The sequence below is a fragment of the Nyctereutes procyonoides genome, unplaced genomic scaffold, assembly GCF_905146905.1.
Source record: "Nyctereutes procyonoides isolate TBG_1078 unplaced genomic scaffold, NYPRO_anot_genome, whole genome shotgun sequence".
NCBI classification, from domain to species: domain Eukaryota; kingdom Metazoa; phylum Chordata; class Mammalia; order Carnivora; family Canidae; genus Nyctereutes; species Nyctereutes procyonoides.
In genome coordinates, this window is record NW_026575031.1 from 8,155,730 (window position 1) to 8,162,064 (window position 6,335).

The following is a 6,335-nucleotide window of genomic DNA, read 5'->3' on the forward strand; positions in this document are numbered from 1 at the left end:
GCAGAGGGAGAAGTAGGCTCCATGCAGGGAGCCTGACATGGGACTCGATCCCAGGTCTCCACGATCGCACCCTGGGCTGAAGGTGGCACTAAACCGCTGAGCCACCCGGGCTGCCCACCCTCCATTTTTTTAAAGTCTATTTCAGTAATCTCTACATCCAAAGTAGGGCTCGAACCCATAACTCTGAGATCAAGAGTCAATACTCTTCTGACTGAGCCAGCCAGGCACCCCCATCCCATTTTTTTAAAAGATTTTATTTATTTATTTGAGAGAAGGATTGAGGGAGAGCAACAGGGGAGAGTAAGAGGGAGAAGTAGACTCTCCACTGAGCAGAGAGCCGGATGCAGGACTTGATCCCAGGACCCTGAGATCATGACCTGAGTGGAAGGCAGACACTTAACTGACTGAGCCACCCAGGTACCCTTCACCCATTTTTTAAAGTAAGATCTATGCCTGATGTGGGGCTTGAGCTCAGGACCCTGAGATGGAGATCAAGAATCACATGCTCAGGGATCCCTGGGTGGCGCAGCGGTTTGGCACCTGCCTTTGGCCCAGGGCGCGATCCTGGAGACCCGGGATCGAATCCCACATCGGGCTCCCGGTGCATGGGTCCTGCTTCTCCCTCTGCCTGTGTCTCTGCCTCTCTCTCTCTCTCTCTCTGTGTGACTATCATAAATAAATTTTAAAAAAAATTTAAAAAAAAATCACATGCTCGAACTACTGAGCCAGCCAAGAGTCCCAGTTTCCCCTGTTTTTAATATCTAACATTAATACAGTACATTTATTAGAATTAATGAACCAGGACACTTGAGTGGCTCACTTGGTTAAGCATCTGACTCTTGATTTTGGATCAAGCTCCACCTTAGGCTCCTAGTTCAAGAGGAATCTGAGATTCTCTCCGTTTTCTTCTGCCCCTCCCACTGCTCCTACATATGCTCCCTCTCTCTCAAATAAATAAATAAGTCTTTTCAAAAAAAAGAATTAATGAACCAATATTGACACCTCATTACTAACGAAAGTCCATATATTTTTTTTAATTTTTATTTATTTATGATAGTCACAGAGAGAGAGAGAGAGAGGCAGAGACACAGGCAGAGGGAGAAGCAGGCTCCATGCACCGGGAGCCCGATGTGGGATTCGATCCCGGGTCTCCAGGATCACGCCCTGGGCCAAAGGCAGGCGCCAAACTGCTGCGCCACCCAGGGATCCCTAAATAGAATCTTAAAAGAATAAAATAAAAGTTTTTTAGGGGCTAAATTGATTAAGCACCCAATTCTTTTTTTTTTAAGATTTTATTTACTTATTCATGAGACACACACACACACACACACACACCACACAGAGAGGCAGAGACACAGGCAGAGGGAGAAGCAGGCTCCATGCAGGAAGCATGATGTGGGACTTGATCGGGGTCTCCAGGATCACGCCGTGGGCTGGAGGCAGATGCACAACCACTGAGCCACCTGGGCGTCCCAGCATCCAACTCTTTTTTTTTTTTTTTTTTTTTCCAGCATCCAACTCTTGATCTCAGCCCAGGTCATGAGGGTCATGAGTTCAAGCTCTGCATTGGGCTCCACACCCAGCATAGAGCCCACTTAAAAAAAAAAAAAATAGAACCAGTAAAGTATCACTTGCCAGGCTATATTTAAAGAGGATCAAAAAGAGAAACAGACAGCTAGATATAGGGCATTCAAATATCCTCACACTCACACAGGTATTTCCTTTGTTCAGCTAATGAGGGCCCTCACTCACACATGGACCTCTTCCTTTCAGGGCCATCCATCCCTAGGTAAAATTTTGAAGGAGACACATTTTTTCTTCCACATGCTTGGACCCATCTGTCATTTCAGAAACCCCAAATTTATTGCTGTCTTCCTGCCTCCTAAGTTGCTTTTGGGGGAGAAGTCTGACCATTTGAAAGTCCCTCTGTGACTATACATCACAGTTCTATCTCTCCTAGGTATTTGCATTTCTGCTTCATCTTCGCATGGGCAAGGTGTGGCACTGTTTCTGACTCAGGAATTTCAGGCAAGGGATGTTTGGCAGGCGCAGCAGCCATCCCCAGTGCCCCTGGCATCACACCTGCAGGCAGCTTTCCTCCAAGGCCCAAAGGAGTGGACTCCCTGGCTTCTCTAAGGTGATGGGGAGTGCAGTCCGTGGCCCGCCCATTCTGCGAGTGGCATTTCCCAACTCACTTCTTTAACCAATAGCTCAGAAAGAATGGATCCCTGATCATAGGGCAGCAAGGCTACCTTGATCCCCATGGCTCACCTTGTCCCTTCTCAGTCCATACAGCCCCTTCCCTGAGAGTGGGGAGGACCGGAGGAGAGGGTCCTAACTCTGAAGAAGCTGAAACAGCTGCTTCCTGAGACTAATGGAATTTGCCATCAAGGGATTCTGCTACTGGGGAATCCCTGGGTGGCTCAGCAGTTTGCCTGCCTTTGGCCCAGGGCAGGATCCTGGAGTCCCGGGATCGAGTCCCACGTTGGGCTCCCGACATGGAGCCTGCTTCTCCCTCCTCCTGTGTTGTGTCTCTGCCTCTCTCTCTCTCTGTGTCTATCATAAATAAATAAATCTTTAAAAAAAAAAAGGATTCTGCTACTATGGGCAGATGGGTTGTATCTGTTTGTTTTTTTAAAGACTTTATTTATTCATGCATGAGAGACACACAGAGAGAGAGAGAGACAGAGGCAGAGACACAGGTAGAGGGAGAAGCAGGCTCCATTCAGGGAGCCCGACGTGGGACTCCATCCCAGGTCTCCAGGATTATACCCTAGTCTGAAGGCGGCACTAAACCACTGAGCCACCTGGGCTGCCCTGTATGCTTATTTTAAAGAGAGGGAGGGTCTGGGATGCCTGGGTGTGTTTGCCTCTGGGTCAGAGTGTGACCCAAGGGTCGCGGGATCAAGTATCACATCGGGCTCCCTCCATGGAGCCTGCCTCTCCCTCTGCCTGTGTCTCTGCCTCTCTCTGTGTCTCTCATGAATAAATAAATAAAATCTTTTTTTTTTTTTTTTTTAAAAAAAAAAGAGGGGATGGAGGGGCAGAGACAGAGACTCTCAAGCAGGCTCCAGGCCCAGCCCAGCACAAGCCCACCTAGGGGCTTGATCTCAAGACCCTGAGATCATGGCTCAAGCCTAAAATTAAGAGTCCAACGGGGATCTTGGGGTCCTGGGATGTATTCCCCATGGCTCCCCGCAGGGAGCCTGCTTCTCCCTCTGCTTGTGTCTCTGCCTCTCTGTGTGTCTCTCATGAATAATAATAATAATAAAAAGAGTCCAACGCTCAACCACCTGTGTCACCCAGGCATCCCTGGACAGATGGTTTTTATTTCCAGGTTTGTATTTTCTCTCTTACACTGGCCTCCTTGGGCAGTCCTGGATAGAATAGGCACATAATTCACCCAAGTAGGGAGATGCCAAGGCCCAACCCATCTCCATCCATAAAACGGGTTGCTGCTGGCCCTTCCTCTCCCCTCTGGTCTCTTCTTACTCCCCTGGGGTAGATCATAGCTGGTTCTGGTTCTGTTCTGAGGACAGGAACTCCTGGGACAGCTGCTTCTGCATTATGTCAAATACATTTCCTGTTGATTTGATTAGTTTCCTTCGAAGCACTGTGTTTATAAAAGGAAGGGAGGCTTTGCAGGCATGTATTTGCACAGCCAGCCAACCTCCTTCAGTCACACACACACACACACACACACACACACACGCACTTTCTCCCCATCCACCCACAAAGTGTCAGTCACATTTAGAGTTTGCACAAATGCACACCCTCCCTCATACATCACAATGCACACCCTCTCACCCACCTACATGCTTCTTCCACAAAATCACACCTGCTCACATACCCTTAAAGCACGTTCCTATACCATGCTGAGAGAGAGAGAGAGAGAGAGCGCGTGAGAGAGAGAGGTAAGAATGGGTTGCTAGGGCTCAGGAAGGAAAGCACTCAATGTGGGCGCTAGAAAGTCAACAGACCAGGACCCCATAGTCCCTCCCCACCCTGCAAATAGAAATACTAAGAATTGGGAAGGGTTCAAAAGCAGGGATATAGGGCAGCCTGGGTGGCTCAGCGGTTTAGTGCCGCCTTCAGCCCAGGGTGTGATCCTGGAGACCCAGGATCGAGTCCCACATCAGGCTTCCTGCATGGAGCCTGCTTCTCCCTCTGCTGTGTCTCTCCCTCTCTCCCTGTCTCTCTCTCTCTCTCTCTCTCTGTGTGTCTCTCATGAGTAAATAAATAAAATCTTAAAAGAAAAAAAAAGCAGGAATATAGAAAGCAGAGACTCTGAGCTCTTGGCCTCTCCAGGAAAGTGTGCTGCCCCAGGGCAAAAGTGATGTGCCTGCCCTGAAATAGGAAGTTCGTCTAGGCTCTGAGTGCAGAATGCAGTGGAATCCATGACATGTCCAAGAAGCCCATCTTGACTGGTGGCAAAGGTGGTCCTTGGGCTGGGATTCCCTGTCAGAGTTCAGGAAATGAGGGAAGAAAAAGAAGTGGAAGTTTGGGTTTGGGCTTCGGGTTCAACATCCTCTAGGAGAGGTCTTTCCAACATCGACTAGAGTCATAGGAGGCTTTTTTTCACTGGAAACTTGAAGTCCCCTGGAGAGAGGAGAGGTGTGGGAGAGGCCTCCAGGAGTGCAGAGCTGCAGCAGCCATGTTGCCGCAGTAGCGCTGCCCTGGCGAACCTGGCTTCAGCCCGACTGTTGTCTGCCTGCCCCGATCCGACTCAGCCCAAACTTAGAAGCTGTGGCTTCTGGAACAGAGCAAATCTTTTCCTTTAAAAAAGGGTCCTAGAGCCCACCCACAGTACCCAAGAAAACTGGCAGAGCGCCCAGCTAAGCGGAGACCTCAGGTCCCTGCCTTCCAAGTCTGACAGTCCTTTTGGAGTCTCTCCCTGTGTTACCACCTGAGGGCGCCCGGAGCTGGGTCTGAGGGTGCCGCCAGCACTGCTGTTGTTATTATCATTAGTATAATTAATAAGCAAGCACTGATGGGGCCAAGTGGAGGAAGAGGCAGGCCCCTGCTGCTCGGGAGAACCCCTGGAAAGATCCAGTGAGGCTTCAGGAAACAGGGGGCTGAGTAGCCTGTTCCTCTTCCCTATGCAGGACTTCTAGGAAGGGCCCTCTGGAGTGGGCTCCAGGGGACAGGTAGCAGCAAAGGCCCAGGGAGAACGCTTGGTAGCCTGCGTTTGGAACCAGCTCTGCATCTGCCTGACAGGATGTCTTTGGGCACAGCCACCCTCATGATTACTGATTGTGGGGCAGGCCAAGCTCTGAGGCAATTATTCATTAATTTAACAGGCATCTGTCTGTTTATTTATGGAATGCCTACTGTGTGCAAGGTGGTCTACTAATAATAGCTAAATGTTTTATTGGATACTGTGAGGACACAGCCAACTTTCACACCATGTCCTAGGGGATGGGGGCAGGGAGGGTAGAAGCAGAGGAAGCAGCTAGTAAGAATGACAGCCCCAAAAGATATGGGCAACGGGGCTTTGGCCTATCAGTGGGGATGTCAGATATAAAACCTGAGGATTAGCAAAAAGATCTTGGAACACTCGAGACCAAGCCCCAAGATCCTGGAGATCTTGGGTGGGAAATGGAGCACGAATATGGGAAATTTCAGGGAAAGGCTCAAGAAAGAGGCAGGAAGGGGTGTTAGTAGGTCCTGTGTGGGGAGCCTTGAGTCACGATTTCGGGGGCCCTGATTGGTGGGGAATTTAGGGGATTGAGATGCTTTCTGTCCTGAGACGGGGGACGGGATTGTGGCATCACACCCCGGACAAAAGTTGGGGTGCGGTAGAGGCTCTAGCGAGGTTGGACGGCAGGATCTGGAGTGCTGGGTTTGAAAGGATGCTGGAGTGTGTTTCGGGGATGGAGGGGCGTGGCTGGGTGCGGCCCCGGGCCCCGGCCGATCCTCGGGCCCGGAGGAAGCCCGCGGGGGTGCCGCGGCGCTGGGGGGAGGCCCGCGGGCAGGGGCCGGCCGGGCCGGCGGCGGGGTAGGCGCTCGGAGCGCGCGGCCCGAGGCTCCGCGGGGGGGCGGTACGAGCTCAGGCTTGCGGGCGGGCGGGCGGGCTGGGGAGGAGGCGGCGGCTCGGAGAACATGAATCAGCGGCGGCGGCGACGGCGGCGACGGCCGTGGAAGGAGCGCGGTGGCCCAGGGGCGGCCCCGGGGACCGCGCGCAGTTGACGGCCGCCGCCGCGGCTCGCAGCGGGCGCGGGTCTCGGAGGCGCGGGCCCCAGCACCGCCCCCGGGCCGGCCCCCGCCCCTCCGGCGGCCCTCCTCCTCCGGCCCTCCTCCTCCTCCGGCCCTCCTCCCTTCTCCCTCCTCCCTCC